Raw genomic sequence first — 23,139 nt, forward strand, 5'->3', positions numbered from 1 at the left:
TGACACTGATTTCAAACTTTTGGCCTCCAGGACTGTAAGAGAACAAATTTCTGTTGTTTTAAGCCACCACATTTGTGGTAATTTGTCCCAGCAGCCTCAGGAAGTCTCTGAGTCAGAGGCCCGTCAGATAGAGCACGGCACAGTCAAGCTGGCTAGTGAGAAGAGCTAAATAAAGGGAGGGTATAGTAGCCCAGGACTAATGATAATAATTTGCCTCCACCACTTCTGAGAGGACAAGAGAAGGAAAGAGCTCCCAGGCCTCAAAAAATAGCTGAATAAAGAGAGCTCCCCACGAGGAACCATGGCCTTCAGTAGGGGGACATGGCCAAGTCAAAGTGACCCAGCAGGGAGACAGTCAGGAGAATAAATATCCCAACCTCACCCTCATTCTCCCTTTGGGTGAACCCAGGAGCCTGGTGCAAGGGCATCTTTTCCTTCATTCCCCAGAAGTCAGAGCCTAAAACAAAGTGGAACAAGGTGGTGAGAGTGGAACAGTAAGGAGACGGGTCACATCCAGCACAACATCCAGTTCCGGTAACTCCCCGGTTCCCTCGCTCTGCTTTACACGCCCTGAACACAACTGCCCCCTCTGTCCTGGCGTGGCATCAAGCATATACTGAGAACTTTATAAAATATTGATGGAATAAAATTAATTAATAAAACAACTCATAGGAAAAAAAAAAGTAGAGACCTTTCACAATTGACCATTTCAAGTCTCATTTTCCATTATTTGCCTTCATGAACTCTTCACTGGAGGCCAGTATGGACCACAGACTAGTCCCCAAGCATGCTTTTCCTTTACCCTCTCCACACTTCCGCTTGTGCCATTTCCACTTCCTTTTTTTAAAAAAAGATTTTATTTGTTTATATGAGAGAGTGAGCGAACGCGCACAAGTCAGGGGAAGGGCAGAGGGAGAAGCACACTCCCCCCTGAGCAGGGAGGGCTACCAGGGGCTCGATCCCACACCCCTGGGATCACGACCTGAGCCAAAGGCCAGATGCTGATTTGACTGAGCCACCCAGGTTCCCCACCACTTCCTCTTCCTAAGCCACCATTCCCACATAGACTGGATTTCTGTCATTCTTTGAAGACCATTTTATAGCCTGCTTCCTCCATGATGTCTGTCTGGATCACTTCATCAAAAATGATCCCTCCCTTCTTGGCATTCTTTCAGCTCTTGTTTGTAGTTCTCTGTAGCAGTAACATTTTATTGTTGTGTTCTGTTGAAATGCATACACATGTCATAACTCAACTTGAAAACCATAATTCCTCGAGAGCTGCCTCTCAGTCTCATAAAACAGTATATCCTAAGCAGGACGTAGCCAGTGACTTTTAAAACTAAGTGCACAAAAAACATTATTAAATAAATTAATTAACCATAAAGTTTTTGTGGATTAGCATATTTCTTGGTCACTGGATCCTAGTCTCTCTGAGTTTTTACTATTGAAAGCTAAAAGAATCTTCTGTGGATATCATTCTTATCTCTTTCTATAACAGTAGTTTCTTCATTTAAGTCACATGAGAAGAGTTTGGAATGAAGTTTAGGTTTTCACTCTTGACTTATGTCGTTAGTAATTAATAATAGAAATGCACATTTTACCATGAAGCATCATTATGAAGAATTTGCCCCAAGAATGGCTGAGGGTAGAGACAGGGGTAGTAGCAGATCTTTAGGAATTTCTCTGGCATTTCTGAAATTTGTCTTGAGGTGTGAGTTTACCAGTTTTTTGGCATTCCTCAGAACTCAGAGGAAGTTAAAACTGCTTTTTAATATAATTGCTTATAAGAGGGAAAAAGAAGGAAGAAAATAGCCATCAGAATTCAAAAGAGTGACATGTATACTAACCAAGTGTGATGACATTTTAATAAAAGTCATGTTAGATGAACAAATAACATATGTGAGAAGCCTAAAATGACATATTCTGCTGCAAAGTTATAAACCTCGAAGCATCAGAATAAACATTTAAAACAATCCTTATCCACAATTACCAGGAATATTTAGTAACACTTATGAGAGTTTATGAAATTTACTGTCCCATTTCACTATAGTATCACCTAAAAAGAGAATACAGAGCTGAGTGTATCTCCCCAGGGACTATTATAGAGGATGGTATGAACACCTAACCTATTGATTTTATTGCTGTCAGAAATAAACACGTACTTTCATACGTAAAAGCTATGTAGTTCAGTAACTATATTTTGCAAATGACTGCAGCACCGTAACAACATTCCAGAAAAACTCCTATGTGAATGCCTTTTGAAATGTTTAAGCTTTTTAATATTTGAATTGCTTATAAATGTTTATCTCTGTTATGTTTTTCTTCCAAAACCTACCAAGCTTACATCGTTGTAATGCATAAGTCAATATTTGCATATGGATGCGGGTAAACACAGCTTTGCAGTAGATTCATTTAGACGCAATGGGCAGAATAAATATATATTTTCTAAAGGAATAGATCCTCTTGGCTATTCACTTAGGGCTCAAAAGCAAATGAATGTTCAATGTTTCATAGCTATTTAAACCAGTGGGGACTTAATAGCTAAATTCCTAAAGAAGAATAAAAAGTATTTGAAAATGAAGAACCCTGTGCATTACTCAGAACCGAAGCAGCTTCCTATCCCTTGACCAGGGAAGTACCACACATTCTGTTTTGCAAGGCCTCATACGGTCACTATTACAGACCTGGGACCTTCACATCCAGTGGCCAGGATGTCCTAAGGTTACCTGGATAGGACAGAGTTGATATGGGGTAGCACTAAGTTAATTCAACAAGTTAACTGCACAGAAGAGCATAAGGAGACACCCCAAGGTGTCAAGGATAATTTTTCCTTCAGATTTATATCAATCATATAACCCCCTTCCCCTCTTCTATGTTGGTTGTGGAACAAAGGCAACCTCCATATGTTGTAAACGCTCCCAGATTTCTAAAATGAAGGCTTCCATCAACCTTTCGAAGATTCAAAATTGCTCATCATCTAAATACCAAGACGTAAGCTCAGTCACTATGCCCAGGAATGATATAAGAGACTAATAGAGATGCCCTCTAACAACTAACTCGACGAAGGGATGAGCCAAAGGAACACTTATGTCTGAGACTCAAGCTCTGGCATCTTAAAGAGACAATGTCAAACTCCCAGCAGCAAAGAAGATAGGGAGCGATTTCCAAGGTTTCCTGCTTGCTCCCATAAGTTTCTCCATTCTGTGTTACTATTAAACGTTAGGACAGGTTAAATGGCACTGGGAATAAATGCTGCACCAGATGTAAATTCCACACTCAGGAGCCCCCCACCCCCACCCCCGCACACACACACACTAGTAGAAACAACACATGAAGATTCAGAGTCACAAATTTTTGTTCAATGGGGAGACGCAATTCCAGGTAAGGGATCAAGCGACGCGTGAAGGAGAAGACAGTGAAGTTGGGCCGGGAGATGAGTATCTGGGTCTTTGGTATGAGTGTATCTCCCCAGGGACTATTATAAAGGATGGTATGAACACCTAACCTTTGCAGTAGATTCATTTAGACGCAATGGGCCATCTGCAAGCTGCAGAAGCAGAAAGGCTGGTGATGTAACTTAGCCCAAATCCAAGTCCAAAAACCTGAGAACCAGGAATTCCGATGTGCAAAGGCAGGAGAGAACAGGCATCCGGCTCAAGAAGAGAAAAGGAGGGGCGCCTGGGTGGTGCAGCGGTTAAGCGTCTGCCTTCGGCTCAGGGCGTGATCCTGGCGTTGTGGGATCGAGCCCCACATCAGGCTCCTCCACTATGAGCCTGCTTCTTCCTCTCCCACTCCCCCTGCTTGTGTTCCCTCTCTCACTGGCTGTCTCTATCTCTGTCGAATAAATAAATAAAATCTTTAAGAAAAAAAAAAAAGAAGAGAAAAAGAGCATTTGAGCCTCCTTTGCTTTTTCTTCTATTCAGGCCCTCAGAGAACTGGAAGATGCCCACCCACATTGATGAGGGTAGATCTTTCTTTACTCAGCCTCTTGATATGAATGCTAATCTTTTCTGGAGACAGCCTCACAGACAGACCCAGAAATGTTTTACCAGCTGTCTGGGAATCCCTTAGTCCAGTCAAGTTGACACATAAAATTAACCATCAAAAACATCAAGAGTGAATGTTAATGTCAACTATGGACTTTGGGTGCTAATGATGCATCAACGTAGGTTGAGCGATCGTAATAAATACATCTTTCTGGTGTACAGTGGTTACAGCGGGGTGGCTGTGCGCGTGAACAGGTAGGGGTATATAGAAATTCTTTGTGGGGCGCCTGGGTGGCACAGCGGTTAAGCCTCTGCCTTCGGCTCAGGGCGTGATCTCAGCATTATGGGATCGAGCCCCACATCAGGCTCCTCCGCTATGAGCCTGCTTCTTCCTCTCCCACTCCCCCCGCTTGTGTTCCCTTTCTCCGCTGGCTGTTTCTATCTCTGTCGAATAAATAAACAAAATCTTTAAAAAAAAAAATTCTTTGTACCTTCTGCTCAATTTGGCTGAGAACTTAAAAGTGCTTTAAAAGCAACCTATTTAAAAGGGAAAAAAATATAGACAGCTTACTTATAGTCAGTATTTTATTCCTAAGCACCTAAACAGCAGTAATCCACAGATTTCAATAAACAAAGGAATGACGTAACTCTGCCTCCAAAGGTTAATCTGGGGTAATGCACAATAAGCATGGGAGAGGAGGGAGGGGAGGGAGGGGAAGGACGCAGAATCCCCTGTGATCGCTCCCCGGTGGTCTATGGAGAAGATCGCAAGGGCTTTGACAAGGCCATAGCCTCGGGGAATGGAAGGAAGGGAAGAGAAATCAGTGATGTCACAGTGATGGCACCCACATGGCTTGGCATGTAGTTAGATGCCATCCTTTGTTAGACGACATTTGTCGATGAGAATGAGAGGAAAAGTAAAATGTGGCCAAAAGTCCTAGGGGACTAGAAGAATAATGATGCTATTAAAGGAAGTAGGGAACTTGGAAGGAAATAAAAGTAAGAAGGGTCTAGGAGAGCTCCACAATTCAGTTAGCGCTCATCCCGCAAAGGACCTCTAGAGGATAATTCTAAATTGGTTCATCTAAATCACATTCCCACAGTACGCAGATGAGTTTTGCAGATGTTTTGAATGACTGCCTAATAGACAACCAATCTCCTCTCTTGCTCTGTAGCTAGGATCCCTGGAAACAGCAAGTAATGCTCTAGAGTAACCAGCAACTCTGCCTTGGAGGGAGAAAATTGGTGAAATCAACCATATACAGCTCACCTAAGAAGATGTGTTCAGGGAGACAGCTGTGCTGTCAGGGAGAGGGATTTGACTTTAAATCAAAGGACATGGGTTTTGTGTGCCATTTCTGCCACTTAATGAACTTGAACCTGAAATAAGTTATTCTCCTCTCTTATCTTCACTGTCTTCTTATTTAAAGTGTGAATAATAATACGTACCTCCTAGGATTGTAATCAGAATAAATGGGGTCATTCGCATGAAGGGGTTTTGTAAAGAGCTATGCAGAAGTGAAGGGTGGAAAGTTCTTTCTACCGAACAGTGAGAATCCCATACTTCACCGTAGATCCTGGAAAGACAAGACTTCACCAAAAGCAGGAAACAAGGCTTATACGCACCAAAGTAATTTCAAGTTCATTGTGTAGGTATGAAAAGCATTGTCAGGGGCCTTCCTTTGGTCACAAAATAATAAAAGGTACTATTTCTGACCAAATCAAAATAGCCAAGGATCACAGGTGGCCCTAATGTGTGCATATCCATTTTAGGAATTCTAAAGTATTTGCGATAAACCCAAGGACACGCCCATACATAAGGGCTCCTAATTCCTCTAGAAGAAACTGTAAAAAGAGCATGTGGGGATTTGGGGCCATTGCACATTAGCACCCAGAAGCCAACACTGCAGCCACAGTGCTTGGGAAGCTTCCATGGTTCTGTCTCAGCAAGGAGAGTTGTACACAAGCACAGTTTATCTCCTGAAAAGCCTGTTCTTGGCTAGCAAGGTCATTTTCTGGTAATTGAAAGAGTAGTACCAAGGTGGGTATTGCCATAGGGAGCAAATAAATAGTGGCCTTGGATCAGGACTGTCCTTACCCGAGGCGCAGAGTCCTACCCTCTGCTCAGAGCTGGTTTCCACAGGACCCACACCACAAACTCTCACCTCGGTCCCCCTGCCCCTCTCTGTCCTGTTGGATCATCTACACATTCAGATGTCAGCACCATCTCTCAGGACTATCCAATTCAGGGGCGCCTGGGTGGCACAGCGGTTAAGCGTCTGCCTTCGGCTCAGGGCGTGATCCCGGCGTTATGGGATCGAGCCCCACATCAGGCTCCTCTGCTATGAGCCTGCTTCTTCCTCTCCCACTCCTCCTGCTTGTGTTCCCTCTCTCGCTGGCTGTCTCTATCTCTGTCGAATAAATAAATAAAATCTTAAAAAAAAAAAAAAAGACTATCCAATTCAGTTAGCACTAATGTGCAACAAACTGTCCCAAAACTTAATGGCTGAAAACAACATGGGCTTATTAGTTCTCGCAAGTCTATCCATCAGGGGGCAGTTCTGCTAATCTGGGCTGGGCTTGATGATCTCCTTTAGGGTCGCTGGTGCCTTGGGATTTAGCTGCTGGGTTGCTGGGGCCTAGCTGGTCTAGGATAGGCTTGACGAGGACATGGTGGCCCTCCTACATGTCTCACATCCCTCTAGCAGGCTAGCCCGGGAATTTCCTTATGACAGTGACGGAATCCAGAAAAGAAAGAAGAAAAGTATGTATTTTTTCAAGCCTCAGGTTGTGCCAAGTTTGCCGATGTCTGGTGCTCGCTTATATGCACTGCTCTCAGAGGTAAGTCCTGACTTCCTCTCCTGTCCAGCCCAGGCCTTACCATAGCACTTCATTTTTATTTAGAAAATGAGGACAAGAGTTCACATACTTTTTCATAACTTGTTGTTATCATTTATCAATGATAAATCTGCTTGCTATTACAAAATATTCCTCTACAGCAGGGATAAAATCCTGCCTGCTGTATGTTTTTGTATAGCCTGCAAGCTAAGAATGGTTTTTACATTTTTAGATGGTTGGGGGGGAGGGGATATGAAAAGAAGAGTATTATTTTGCGACACAAGTACATTGTACAAAGTTCAGACATCAGGGTCCAGAATTAAAGTTTTATTGGAATACAGCCATACTCATTCACTTATGTATTATGTATGGCTGCTTTCCCACTACAAAAGCAAAACCAAATTATTGCAATAGAGACCATACAGCCCCCAAAGCCTAAAATATTTACTGCACCTGGCTCTTTACAGAAAAAGTTTGACAATTCCTGTTCTATAGCATGACTTCCAAATGCTGAGCAGTGATTATTTTTTTGTGGCTATACTGTCAAGATCTAAGGTATAAATGATGAATATGGAAGTCGTGCTCAATTTTTAGCATCACAGATAACAACTTTGAAAAAATATTGCATACATTTCTAAATTATTCCTTAGATCAATTCTTAGAAATAGAATTATTGAGGCAAAAGATAAGCACATTTTTCAGGCTTTGATACCTACTGCCAATTTGTCACACCTTTAAGATAGATAAAATATAATTTAAAACCTAATTTTATTCTCAATTTTTAAGTTATTTTTCTTAGAAATGGATATGAAACTTGCTCAAATAACATTTTGATCTCTAATTGAGATAATCATTTGACTTTTCCTTTTCGCTTAATGATGTAATCAATTTTGTGAATGTTCTCTTGCTCATACTGGCAGTTGAGGGATTGTTACCAGTCTCTTAGGCAAAAGAAATTGAAGAAGGATATCAGATCCCACTGTACCCCTTAATGTATGTATAAAAAAATTGTAAGACTTTCTCATTTTTTTAAAAAAAGCATAATTATCTTAAGAACTGATTATTTATCTGTCATAATTAACCACACCTATGGGAAAACTCTTTCTTGACAATGTAGAACTATCTACATATTGATGTCTCGCCTGATAGCAAGAGACTTCTCTACCTGTTGCCCAACTTCCAACTGTTTTATTTTATTTATCTGTTACACCCTAGTCCACCTATTATCTTCCTACTGTTTCCATTCCAAAACCCTTTATTTTTTCTGCGATATCCTGTACAATATCTATAGGTATTTTCTTACCTAGTCTGGCTCTGTAGGCATGCTCTGAATCCAGTTCTCTCTTTCCTCCCAGATAAAAACGAGGTGGACACACTGAGACATTTATTGGAGGAATGAACCTTTATCATAATCCAAAAACAGAAAAAAAATATGTCTGAGCTAAGGACCATGAAAAGAAGCCCAGAATCAAAATCTGGTGGGATCATATAAAAATGCCAAGTCCAAAAGGCAGCCTCGAAATCACAAATGGGATCATGAGGCAAGATTCAGAAGCCAGACAGAAAGTGATGAGACTAGAAGGCAGTCAGAAACAGACATTCCAGGTCAATTTCTGTTACCATCTTAAAAGTGAATATGACTTACATTTTTGGATAATGAGAGTGTCAGACGATTTTAAATGTAAAGACAGACTGTAAATTGGAGTAATCAATAAAGTAGCTATCTATCATTTAGCTATGGACTAAAATTTATTTTAAGACTATTTCATGCAGAAAAATCTTTTTCTACCTTCTCCTGGCCCATCTGGAAATTATGTTTGCTGTACTTACGTATTTAAAAGGTTGAAAAGGCAAATACCACCTTTAAGTACACTCGACTACAAGCTAAATACATATATTAGAACCAACTATTACAAGTCATTATGATGTGATCGTTCTGTTTAATAATCTGAAGCATACAATGCGTCTAAAGACTCCGTTTCCTTTAAGGATCAAGCCTAAGTATATGATAACCAGCTCACAGGCTTGCTGGGAAACTAAGATGAAACATTGTCCTCTTTTACAGAGTATCTCTTTAAAAGAGTGCTGTAAATAAAGTGATAAAAGCGACAGAGAACAAAAAGCAAGCCAGACCTGGTAAGATGATGACGCACCGAAGGACATGAAGGACACATTAAAGCCAGTTTCCGTCTCTCCTCTCCCCTCTCTCCCTCTGTCTCTCTCTCTTTCTCTCTCTCTCTCAATCTCTCTCTCTCTCTCTCTCTCTCTCTCACACACACACACACACACACACACACACAGTAATTATAGAACATAACTGGAGAGAGATAAAGGTGATCATTTCAATGAAAGTCTTCAAATTCCACCCCTGCCCCATCCCGGAACTGATGAAAATGGGCTAAACGATTTCAAATATAAGTGAAACACTTATACACAATGAAAATAAGACAAGAATATCTGCTTTCATCACTTCTATGCAACAGCATACTGGAGGTTCTGGCTAGGTCAAGTAGGCAAGAAAAAGAAATAGGGACACCTGGATGGCTTAGTCAATTAAGCACCTGCCTTCAGCTCATGTCATGATCCCAGGGTCCTGGGATCAAGTCCCATCGGACTCCCTGTTCAGCGGGAGCCTGCTTCTCCCTCTGCCTGCCGTTCCCCTGCTTGTGCTCTTTCTATATATATCTGACAAATAAAATCTCGAAAAAAAAAAAAAGGAAAGGAAGAAGTAAACCTCTATTCACAAGATATCAATGGATGGGTTAAATAGAAAATCCTAACAAGGGACAGCTAGGTGGCTTAGTCATTTGGGACTCTGACTCTTGGTTTTGTCTCAGGTCATGATCACAAGGTCATGAGATCAAGCCCCACATCAGGCTTTGCACTCAGTTCAGAGTCTGCTTGAGATTCTCTCTCCCTTTCCCTCTGCCCCTCCCCTGCTTGTGCTCTCTAACTCCCTCTAAAATAATAAATAAATAAAATCTTAAAAAAGGAGAGAGAGAGAAAGAAAGAAAATCCTAAGGAACACACTAAAAAACTATTACAACTAATAAGTTTAGCAAGGTTGCAGGATACAAGATCAATATGGAAATATCAATTGTGTTTTTGAATATTTGCAAATTAACAATCTGAAAATGAAACGAAGGAAACAATTCCATTCACAATAGCATCAAAAAGAATAAAGTACTTGGGAATAAATTTAGCAAAAGAAGTTCAAAATTTATACTCTGAAGACTACAAAATATTGTTGATATTAAAGAAATCTAAGTAAACGGAAAAACATCACATGTTCATGCATCAGAAGATTTAACACTGTTAAGGTGGCAATAGCCCCAAATTGATCTACAAATTCCATGCACTCCGTATTAGAATCCTAACTCACTTCTTTGTAGAAATTGACAGGTTGATTCTAAAATATGTATGGAATTGAAGTAACCCAGAAGAGCCAAACAATCTTGGGGGGAAAAAAAAAAGAATAGGTAGATTCATACTTCTTAATTTCAAAACTTAGTATAAAAGAATGGTAGTCAGGTGCCTGGGTGGCTCAGTTGTTAAGCGTCTGCCTTCAGCTCAGGTCATGATCCCAGTGTTCTGGGATCGAACCCCGCATCAGGCTCCCTGCTCAGCGGGAAGCCTGCTTCTCCCTCTCCCACTCCCTCTGCTTGTGTTCCCTCTCTTGCTGCCTCTCTCTCTGTCAAATAAATAAATAAAAATCTTAAAAAAAAAAAAAAAAGAATGGTAGTCAAGATATTGTGGTATTGGTATAAAGACAGACATATAAATGAAAGCAATAAATTAAGCCATACATCTATAATCAACTGATTTTCTATTTTTTTTTTTTAAAGATTTTATTTATTTATTTGACAGAGATAGAGACAGCCAGGGCGAGAGGGAACACAAGCAGGGGGAGTGGGAGAGGAAGAAGCAGGCTCATAGTGGAAGAGCCTGATGTGGGGCTCGATCCCATAACGCCAGGATCACGCCCTGAGCCGAAGGCAGACGCTTAACGGCTGTGCCACCCAGGCGCCCCTATAATCAACTGATTTTCAACAAGAATGCCAAAAGCATGGGGAAAGAATAATCTTTTCAACAAATAATAGTAGGAAAATGGGTATCCACATACAAAAAATGAGGTGGAGCTCTAAGTTCATACAATATACAAAAATTAACTCAAAATGAATTGAAGACCTACATGTAAGAGATAAAACTGTTACAACTCTTAGAAGAGAACACGGGGAATCTTCATGATCTTGGATTTGGTATTGGGTTCTCACATACAACATCCAAAGCATAAGCAAGAAAGAAAGCAGATAAACTATACTTGATCAAAATTAAAAAGCGTTAGGCTTCAAGGACACCATCAAGAAGATGAAAACCCACAGAAAAAGAGAAAATAGTTGTAAATCACATATCTGGTAAGGTGCTTGTATCTAGAACACTTAAAGAAGTCTAACAACTCAATAGTAAAGACATATAACCCAGTTAAAGAATGAGCAAAGGATCAGAATAGACATTTTTCCAAGGAAGATATACAAATGGCCTACAAGCACATGAAAAGATGTTCACATCACCCGATCATCAATCATCAAGAAAATATTAATCAAAACCACAATGAAATACCACTTTACATCCTCTGGGATGTCTAGAATCAAAATGTCATATAATGAGTATTTGAGGATATAGAGAAATGCAGCCCTCATATATTGCCAACAGGAACATAAAATAATGAAACCACTTTGGAAAACAGTCCAGCAGTTCTTCAGACATAGAGTTATCATATGACCCGGAAATTTCGTCTGTAGGAATTTAGTTAATAGAAATGAGACTAGATGTACAGTAGTTCCCTCTTACCCACTGGAGCTACATTCCAAGACCGCCAGGGGACACCTGACACTGCGAAAGTACCAAACACTATATATACTACATTTTTCATTCACATACATACTTATGATAAAGTTTAATGTATAACTTAGGCACAGCAGGAGAGTAACAATAACTAATGATGAAATAGAACAATTTTAACAATTTCTAAACATACTGTAATAACGGTTATGTGAATGTGGTCTCTCTCTCCAAATATCTTATTGTACTGCACTCACTCTTCTTCTCTTGATGAACGTGAGACGATAAAATGTCTGTGTGACGAGAGGAAGGGAGGTGAATGTGTTAAGTATTGGGACAAAGTATTAGGCTATTACTGACCCTCTAACAATATGGCAGGAGGAAGATAATCTGCTACCTGACCGTGGTTGACCGCAGGTGACTAAAACGACAGAAAGCAAAATTGCAGCAAAGGGGGGACGACTGTACCCACAAAAACTTAAACCTAAAAGTGTATAGCAATATTATTCATAATAGCCCAAAGGTGGAAACAACCCAAATATCTACGACCAACTGATGAATGGAGAAACAAGGCGTGATACACGCCTACGATGGCGTACTACGCAGCCATAAGTAGGAAGGAAATACTTATGCAAGCAACAACTTCGACAAACCTCGAAAACATGATGCCGAAGAAGCCAGTCACGAAAGTCCACGTATCACATGATCCCATTCACATGAAAATCCACTACAGGGAAGCCTACAGAGAAAGAAAGATCAGCTGTGGTTTAGGTTTAGGGGGAAATGGGGTCATAAGGGACTACAGAGTTTCCTTTATTCTAAACTAAACTGTGGTGATAGTTTCCCACACCTGTGAATATACGGAAAACCACAATTATATGGTGAATACATCCCAACAAAGTTATTCCAAAGAGTAAAGGAAACAAATCCCAACATCAGAAGAGACCGTTCCTGCCTAGTTCTAAACCCTTTGAAAAAAATGTGTTTTTTTTTTTCCCCATATGGGATATTAGACAACATGTTGAACAGTAATCTTACTTTAACCCCAAACAAGGATTCCCCCAGTCTTCCCCCGGACCTGTACAGCCAAACTAGGAAGTTGCGCCAGATTGACAAGGCCCCATCCATGCTGTGGTCCGTACAGGCAGTGCTCCCTTTGACTGGGGTGGCGGTACTTTGCAGCATTCAAGTTAATAGGCACACACATTCCCGGGCCTCTGCGTGGTGATCTGTGCACTTGGCACACTCGCCCTTGCTCCAGGCTCTGCAGTTTGTCGTGGACATCAAATGAGACCATGAAAAGCTCTTTGAAAAGATGAAGGCATTATCAAAGCTCAAGATATTACTCCTCAGCATTCCTTTCAAAAAGCTTTCAGCCACTGGCCTTCTGAGGAAAGCAGATTAAGTACAAAGCAAAAACAGAACTCCGACTAGTGTTTTCAACTAAATTCAAAAGTGTTTTACATTAATTAAGATCTGAAGTTCATAACTTAGTACATCATTCGACTGTTTCCATCAGTCCTAAAAAGGGAGAAATCGAGTCACAGCCTTTGCCCGAGGACCGAATGTTTTCCATGTGACATATCTCCTGGATACAGGACAGAAAAGTAGTGAGAAATATCAAACTCTTTCTGTTTTAGTACACCCATACTGAGAAAGCCTTTAAAACTACGGAAAAAAAAAAAAACTAATAATGCTGGTCACACTTTGAGCGTAGGGAGCATTCTGTTTAAAGCATTTTCCCTGTGGGCAGTGGATTTGAGCCTTTAGCTGAGAAAGCCTGTCTTAAAGAAGAAAAAAAGAAAAGAAAAGAAGGAAACAAGTGTCATGCAAAAAAGTAATCACTTTACAAAGAGAATTATAAAGGAGGGCCTAGCAGTCTCCCCCTAGGATTCCCTCCCTCGCAGGCCCTGGCCATTTCCGCTGCTACAGAAATTCACAACCCGAGAGGGGTCCAAGTTCTCCAATTATGATTTCCAGTATCAAAACTAATGACTTCAGTTTTCCAAGTCCACTCACATATATTATCCTTTTTGATCATCACAACATGAGGGAAGAGATGTTTTTCTCACTCGGGAATCACAAAAACAGGAGTAGCACCCAACATTCTACCCCTGCACCCATCTGTACTGCCCCATGCCCTGTGCAGAGGCAGAGGGCTCCTTGACACCCTGACGTGGAGAACCACACAAGAACCCTTGCCACACAGCAACCCCCTCCAAACCGCCACACTAAGAGGCTTGAGAGGCCTAGCAGGCCTTCCTCCAGCCCAAGGCCACATCCCCTTGGTAGTGGCTGAGACTTCCTTTGAGTCCCCCTCTGAAACAGTTCAAGGCTGCCAGAAAAATGCATATTTTGTTCTAGCCAGCACCTGACCCCTGATACTGTCCTATCTTAAAAAAAAAAAAAAAGCTTACAATTATAAATCTGCCCTCAACCCCTTTCAGATGTATATGTATGTGTCTCCTACAACCTAAGACTGTCTTTCTCAAGGACTAGAAAGTCATTCCTTTGAAATGCAATCATCAGGAAGGATGGGGCCTCTGTGTCCCCATCTCTGTGGGAGGATAGAATCCTAACTTAGGTAAGTTCCCTAGCAGACAGAGCTGGTCTAATCACACTTACACTGACCCACTCTGCGACCTGCGTTTTGGGATTGTTTACTTCCCTGGTTCTACTTGAACCCGGCTCACTCCCCCTCACTGTTCCCTCATTTTTTTTCTAAAACACTGTCACGTCCTTATAAACCAGAATGGTGCTCAGTTCTTTTCTCTACTGTCAGCAGTTAAGGAATCAAATCTGTTTTCACCACTTTATTGTCTGGCTTTGTTTATCTTTCTTACACACACACACACACACACACACACACGCCCGCCCCCAGGCAAATGTCATCAAATCCTGTCAGTTCTCCTCTTCATTCTGTCTTGTTCCTCACCTGAGGCCCCACCTCTGCCCTCTCCCCTCAGTCTTCTCCGCTGCCCACGGGCATCAATGGGAGAGCCACCTCCTTTATGTGTCTCTGCCTCAAATCTGTCTCCCAAGCAATCCACTCTGCATCTCCCTCCAAAAATATAGGTTGCACCATACTTTCCTCTCTTCAAAAACACCTGCAGTGTTGACAAGCTAATTAGTGTTCAGTACTCTGCCCTGACTGGTCTAAGCCTCAATGTCATTTATATCCCTGAGCTAACATGCCACGGAAATGCAGGGGCAGGAAGAAGCAAGTCTTATACTGCTCTGCAGGGCCCCGGGTGAGGACAGCCTCAGAGAATGGCAGCCTGGAAGACAGAAAAATCACATGATCTAGCTACTCACCAAAAAACTCGGCCCTATCCCAGCCATTGCCTGAAAATGCGCCGTGATAAAGGAGCCATTGTCCCCTGAAACCACCCAGGATCTCATAAAATCCTGCCTCACATAGGCTAAAATCTGTCATTCTTCATCCTCATTCTTTTCTTTGGGTTTGTACAAAACAGAATAAAAACCAAAATTCATGATACCAACAACCAGCATCTCTTGAGTGCCTTCTCTGAGCCAAGCATCTTACGAAATGCCTACCTGCATTTTCTCATTTAATTTTTATAATGCCCATCACTGTGAGGAAGGTCTATTATTGTTCCCATTTCAGAGATGAAGAAATTGAGGCTTAGCATGAATCTGCATCTATCTCTAAAGCATATATCCCATAAGGGACAAAGCTGGGACATGCATCCAGGTCCCTGTGTCCTGAGAGCATCAGCTCTCAAAGACTATACAACGTGTTGGCAAGCATTCATTTTTAAACAACCATCATTTGATTTTAGTGTCTTCAAACCACTTCTCATAATACATAGACTGCGTTCCCTATGTCGTCCTAGGCATTTTCCTCTGAACTCGGGCCCGTGAATCTAGAACGAAATAAAAATAGCACTCCAAGGAAGATCTGGGCAGTATCCAAGGAAGACATTTCTCATTCATTTAACATCACATTCTCATTAAGTTTTTATTCTTCTTTGTTCATTCAAAAGGCTTGCTCTCCACCCCTCTCAATTCATCAAGATAGATTTCAGGCAGATTAAAGAGTTAAATATTTTCTTTGAAAAAAAAATCAATGAGAAAAATGGAAGAAAACAGAGTGACATATTTTTCAAAGCTTTTTTAAAAAGATCATTTTCTAAACCTAGCAGTAACACAAGAAAAAACAAAGGAAAATATTGAAGGATCTGACTACCAAAAAAATTTTTAACTTCTGCACATAAAAAGGAACTAAAATATAAAGACAAATAACAGACTGAAAAAAATGCTCCCAGGAAATGTGACAAGGGTAAGTGCCCTTATTAGATAGTCTCTATCGAATATCCAGATCAATAAGAAAAACATCAAGATAAATGGCCATCAGCAGGAGATTTACAAAAGAGAAAATACAACCTGTGAACTAACAGGTTGGGGACGCCATAAGAACCATAGAAATGTAAAGAATAACAAGTTACCAGTTGTCACCTAATAATTAACAAAACTAAAAAGATGTCCAAGGTTCTCAGAGGACGTGGAACATTCGGGACACTCCAACTTTTTCTGGAGGAGTATAAATTGATAGAGACTTCTGGGAAGAAATTCGGCAACACATGTCACAGCTTTTTTTTAAGTCTTAGAGTTAGGCCAATAATCTGCCTTCTTTGTATTCAGAATACAGAAAGAGTTAAAAGGTATAAGTATAGTGGTTTGAATTGGAAATATCCAAAGATTAGCATAATAATAGAAATCTGTCTATAAGAGTAGTGTATGTGATATCTTCTTCATAAATTACTATTTTATTATGTAAAATATTGTGTGTATACTTTCTAACAACATTAAAATATATGAATAATACGTTGTGAGAAAGCGAGATTAATATGCATCCACTCTGCATATTCATTCATATAATTATGCACAGACATTCATCTGAAAAAATAAGAGCTAGAGAGGGAGCGTAAGGGTTGGTGAATCAAACTTTAAGATTTATGAGTGACTTGGATTTTCCCTTATTTTTCCAACACGTATGCACACACGCCTACAAGCACAATTGTATAACGTTTATCCGTATTTTCCTCAAATATTGGCATATGTATGCATGTTCGTTTTATTTTAAGAACTTTTCCTTATACCCTTTGTAAAAATATTTAGAAATTTCTAAAAAAAATTAGAAATAAAAATAAGTGCAAAAAGAAATTAACACCTTGAAATCTTACACCTAGGTCATTGTAACTATTGTCAACATCTTGACCTACAGTATACCTTTCAATCATAGCTGTAATGGTAGTAATGATTAACTTCTTTGTATCACTTTGTATCTGTGCCAAGAACTATTCTAAAATCTTGATGAATATTAATCACTAATTTCTTACAAAAACCTTATGAAGGAAATGTTATCACCATCCTCATCTCATAGAAAAGAAAACTGAAGTAAAATACATCAATAATTGGCTAAAGGTTACACAGCTAGATTCAAATGGTGCTAAGATTCCAATAAAGGCAGTCTCTGAACTTAAAATTTTTTGATTGTATGATTGGTGTGAAAGCAATATGCATTCAGTAGAAATTATACTTTGAATTTTCAGTTATGCTCTTTTCCTGGGCTAGCAATACATGGCACGATTCTATTGTTTTGCTGGGCAGGAGCGAACAGGGGAGCCCCAGCTCCCTGATAGCCATGAGAGCTCAAGGGGAAACAACCAATAACCTTACAACTGTTCTGTACCCACACAGCCATTCTGTTTCTCACTTTCAATACAGCATTCAATAAATTACTAGATATTCAACCCTTTGTTATACAATAGCCTTTTAATTAGATGATTTTGCCCAACTGTAGACTAACGTATGTTTCTGAGCACATTGAAGGTAGGCTAGGCTGAGCTGTGCTGTTTGCTAGGTTAAATGTATTAAATGCATTCTGACTTAATGATATTTTCAAGTTACACTGGGTTTATCAGGACGTACATAACCCCATCGTGGGTCAAGTAAGATCTGTATGCACTATTTTTTTCTATTTTGAGATTGAGAGAGAGAGAGAGCACACCAGCTGGGAAGGGCAGAGGGAGAAGGAGACAGAGAATCTTAAGCAGGCTCCATGCCCAGCATGCAGCCCCACACAGGGCTCGGTCTCATGGCCCTGAGATCATGACCCCAGCCAAAATCGAGAGTTGGACACTTAACTGACTGAGCCACGCAGGCGCCCCTATGAGTACCATTTCAAATATTTTCAATGGAATCATTCAAAACATGGTTTCTCGCTTACTGTTTTAAATTTAACAGTGTATTTTGAATATTTTCATGTCATTATTTATCCTTCTACATCCCATTTAGTGATTGGTAGAGTGGATTTAAAAATATGACCAACTCTATGCTGTCTAAATAAAAAAAATCACTTGAGATCTAATGATACAGGCATGTTGGAAGTAAAAGGATGGAATATATTATGCAAACACTAACCGAAGGAGAACAGGTATGGCTATACTAATGTTGGGTAAGGGAAACTTCAGAACAAAGAAAATTAACGGAGAAAAAGAGGAACATTATAGAATGATGACAGGGTCAGTACATGAAGAAGATGTAGCAATCTTTAATGCACAGTCACCAAACATCAACGCAATATGTGAAGGAAAAGCTGATGGAAAAAAAGAACAGACGAATCCAGAATTGTGCTTGGAAACATCAACACTCCTTTCACATCAATTGGTAGAACATGCAGCCAGAAAAATCGCAAGGACCCAGAGCCCAACAACACTATCAACCCACAAGATGCAATTAACATTTACACTACACACCACCACACAACAGACGGATACACACTACTTTCAAGCGCCCACAAAATGCACAGCAAGATAGACCATATCCTGGGCCCCAAGACAACCCAAAAGCCAATGCAAAAGAATGGAAATCATACCGAGTGTGTTCTCCAACCACAGTGGAATCAAGCCACAAGTCAGTACCTGAATGAACACAGGAAAATTGCTGGATACTTTGGAAACTAAACAATGCACTTCTAAATAATCCATGGGTCAAAGGCAAATTTGAAAATATATATGTTGAACGGAATGAAGGTGAAAATACGACATAAAAAAATTTGTGTGACATAGCCATAGCAGGACTAGGAAGGAAAATCACAGCTCTAAATGCATGTATTTTTTTTTTTAAAGAGGAAAGTCTCAAATCAATAATCTAAAGTCCTGGGGCACCTGGGTGGGTCAGTGGGTTAGACATCTGACTCTTGATTTCAGCTCAGGTCGTGAGATCCAGCCCCGATTCAGGCTCTGCACTCTGTTCTGCCGGGAGTCTGGTTGAGGTTCTCTCCCTCCCTCTGCCCCTCTCTCCTCGCTCACACGTGCTCTTGCTTTCTCTCTCTCTAAAATAAATACATAAATCTTTAAACAAAAAGAATAATAATCTAAAGTCCCGCCTTAAGAACCTAAAAAAAAAAAAAAAGCAAAAATAAACCCACAGCAAGCAAAAGAAAGAAAATAATAAACAGCAGAAATCAATGAAACTGGAAAAAAAAGAGAAAAAATGAATGAAATGAAAAGTGGCTTTTGTCATTTTCAGCAAACAAGTGCCGTATGTGTTTTAATAAACGTATACTCAAGTGTCAGATATGCACACGCCTGGGCCTCCGAGCGAGATCTCACGGTGCACAGGGGGAGATGAGCAAGGAAGGAAATAATCACAAAACCCTAAGGAGAGATGAGACCACGAGAGGCCCGTGAGACTCTTAAAGAAATAATGTTCCAGCTCCCTCTGCACCTCAAGGTAAATGCTAGGACCAAACCCTCCGAGAACCTGGAGAACCTGCTCCAGAATTCAAAACTAGGAGAAAGTTCTAGCTCCATGTCACACACCTTGAAGCCTCACTGCTGGATATGTTAAGGGTTGGAGCGGTTGAAAATGAGCTCCCAAGAGAAGGCATGTTTGTAGAGGTCATCGTGCACAGACTCGGGTGCAGCGTGGGCTGACGGGTCCACTTCTCCGGTGCAGTGCGGCAGGGTGCACCTCGGAGGGCGAAGGAAGGGGGAGCAGGGATGGCGAGCAGGTGTGTCTCTCTCTGGACGGGACCTCACATCTAAGAAGACCACGGGCAAGGTCAGCGCATGCTGCTTCTGACGTCATTCCGTCAACAAGGAGCTCAGCGCCCCACCTGGAAATTATCCCGAGGCTTAGTTTGTTGTAGCCACGCTGTAATGCTAAATCGGATGAATGTTTACTTAAGTAAATATTGTGAAAGACAACTTATTTTCGTAGAGGAATGAATGCAACAGAACAGCAGTGCACAGCGTTCGGATGCAAACAACAACGTATTGCAGCCAAAGGTTTCAGAAAAGACGTTGAGAGATTCAGAAAATGAGCTTTCTATTTTCCAAGTGCAAAGTGGGGGGGGGGGGGGAGGATCCAGAGGGCAGGCCCAGCCTCCTCCTTTTCCTCCTTTACTGGGCTCCGCGGATGGCTGCCCCGGACAGAGGCTAGGTTCCGCGACCAGCGTGCGGTGTCCACCTCATTCATCATCCTGCACTCCTCCAGAACCCCTTTGTGGAGCAGGTGACAGCACTCTCTGCCAAAATAGCACAGACTGGTGGCTTAGAAACAACAGGAATTTGTGCCTCACAGTTCCGGAGGCTGGGAAGTCCGAGATCATGTCTGGTGGGAACCGACCCCCTAGAGAGACCTCTTCTGGCTATCCCTCGTAGGGTGGAAGGCGCTTTTTATGAGGTCACTAATGCCATTCAGGAGGGTTCCACTCTCGTGACCTGACCTAATCACCTCCCCACCCCCACCCCCAAAGGCCTCACCGCCTAATACCATCATTTAGGGGTTAGTTTTCAGCATGTGAATTTCAGAGGCAAACACACATTCAGACCGTAACACGAGTCTAAGAGCCTGGTGCCCTCCCTGAAAACAAGTCCACACTTTACAGCTTTACTGTGTGGCCTGGTCCTCGAAGACCTTACATGGAGTCATCTTCATTTGACAAATGGGCAAGCGGAGACTCAGATAGAAAAACAGTTGCTTTCACATTTTGGTCTGTATCCAGTAGGCCACAACTAAGATTTTCACCGTCAAAAGCATAATAAATTCATCAATTAGAAAACAATGTAGGCACTAATACATTGAGGTTTACTTAGAAATACTAAAGAAAACGGTATGCCTGTATGTGTATCATGCATATTTCTTCTGAGGTTTAAGATATTTGCAAAATGAAAAAAATATGCAACTTTAGCATGATGTTTCTATGCCATTCATGATGTCTTCTCTTCTTTGAGTAGGAAACTCTGTTTCAAGATGAAGTGGACATCCTGGATTGTGATTCCTTCAAGGAATGTTCCAGCAAAGCGTGAGCAGTCACTAGACACCACAGCATTCAGACCAGTGGTGAATTTTACAGAAACAGAGAAGGGAATGTCAATAGTCTTCCTTCGATATTTTTCCCCCTTCCTACTTCTGTCAAAATATCACAAGACTCAATAGGAAAAGAAAAGAAAATTGGCCCGTATCAACCTTTACTGTCCTTTAAAAACCTTTATTGTTTTCTATCTGAAAAAAGACAATCGTAAAACTTTCCTCCCTACGAATTCCCTTGTAACTTGGTGGTTGCAGAACCTAGAGTTAGAGCTATGTCCAAACCCTACCACCGAGAGAGCCCTCACAACCCCTATGCCCTGGTGTCTCCACGGGATTTAGGAGACCTGTGGACTCAACTGCTCCAAATATTTCATCAGAGAATGGAAAATGCATCCACTTTCTTTCTCCTTTATTCCTGTCCCTTTCAATCCCAAGATCAACGAATCTGCAGTGTTTAATTTTGTTAATAAACCTTAAAGACATTGGGGGGGTATAGAAAGATTTAGGGCCAGGATCCCTAGAAATGAATTGTATGAGTTATGGACAAGCTAACCTTGGGAACTATTGTGACCCTTAAAACCTGCCTTGCCTGCCTCCCCAAAGTGTGACAAGTAAACATGGAAAAAGAAGCAGAGATTTGGGGATGGTGGGAAGAATAGTTGGGACTAGGTAAATATGGGTTTTACTCTAGACTTTTCGGTTTTATCTTATGACTTTATAGCAATAGCTGTTTGATGTGCTTTAAGATGTGCAAGGAGTAGTTAGATAAGCCACTGAAGACAAAATTAAGAAAGGGGGAATGTACCGAACATAACAAGGCACACACAAGTTGCAAGAACATTGTAATCAGTGCAGAAAGAAAGACTTTCAGGTGAGTATACACACACACACAAAATGACTTGTAAAAGATACTCTTTAAAAGGTAAATTCCTGGGGCGCCTGGGTAGCTCAGTCCTTAAGCGTCTGCCTTCAGCTCAGGGCCTGATCCCAGGGTCCTGGGATCGAGCCCCGCATTGGGCTCCCTGCTCAGGGAGGAGCCTGCTCCTCCCTCTCCTGCTCCCCCTGCTTGTGTTCCTTCTCTCACTGTGTCTCTCTGTCAAATAAATAAATAAATCTTAAATAGATAGATAGATAGATAGATAGATAGATAGATAGATAGATAGATAAATAAAAATAAAAGGTGAATTCCTCCCCACACATGAAGCATAAAATTTGATTTTTATTTTGGTGGCAGCCCTTTTTCTCTGGCCCTACACTCACACAGCTAATTGCTGCCAGAGAACTCAGACACCTGGACGAAGAGGAATTGTTATAAACTCATGATTGCCTCCTTTAGGTGGGCCTGTGGCACTCCAGGCTCTCTACACCACTCTGGTGCAGTGTCTCTTTCAGGAACACTTCAGAACACCTCCACCCTCCCCCACACTGCACCACTGTTATGGCCGATTTTAGGTGTCAATGTGACTGGGCCATAGTACCCAGATATTTCATCAGACACATTTGGATGCTACTGGGAAGGTATTCTTTAGATGAAAGTAACATTTATTTGCTTATTTATTTAAAGGATTTATTTATTTATTTGAGAGAGACCATTGGGGGTAAGGGGGCGGGACAGGGGGAGAAGGAAAGTCACAGGCAGACTCCACACTGAGTGCAGAGCCTGACCTGGGGCTTGATCTCACAAGCCTGAGATCATGACCTGAGCCAAAACCAAGAGTCAGACACTTAACCAACTGTGCCACCCAGGTGCCCCGAGAGTAGCATTTAAATCAGTAGACTTTGAGTAACACAGATTACCCTCTGTAATGTGGGTGGGACTCATCCAATCAGTTGAAGGCCTTAAAGGAAAAGACTGAAGTCCTCAGAGGAACAGGAAATTCTGCCAGCTGCCTGCCTTCAGATTCAAGGTACAACATCCACCCTTCCCTAGGTCTCCGATCAGCCAGCATGCCCTACAGATTTTGGATTTCTCTCTGTTTCCCCCTGTGTCTCTGTTTCTCTTTGTCTCTCTGCCTACACACACTGTTGGCTATGTTTCTCTGGAGAACATACTACAACCATCCACCCCACTCCTTGCTACTATTCTTCACACACACTCTCTTCAGATGACCCAGTTCTTTATTTCACC

The sequence above is a fragment of the Ursus americanus genome, chromosome 6 (assembly GCF_024610735.1).
Source record: "Ursus americanus isolate L20-20 chromosome 6, mUrsAme1.1.p, whole genome shotgun sequence".
Taxonomy (NCBI): Eukaryota; Metazoa; Chordata; class Mammalia; order Carnivora; family Ursidae; genus Ursus; species Ursus americanus.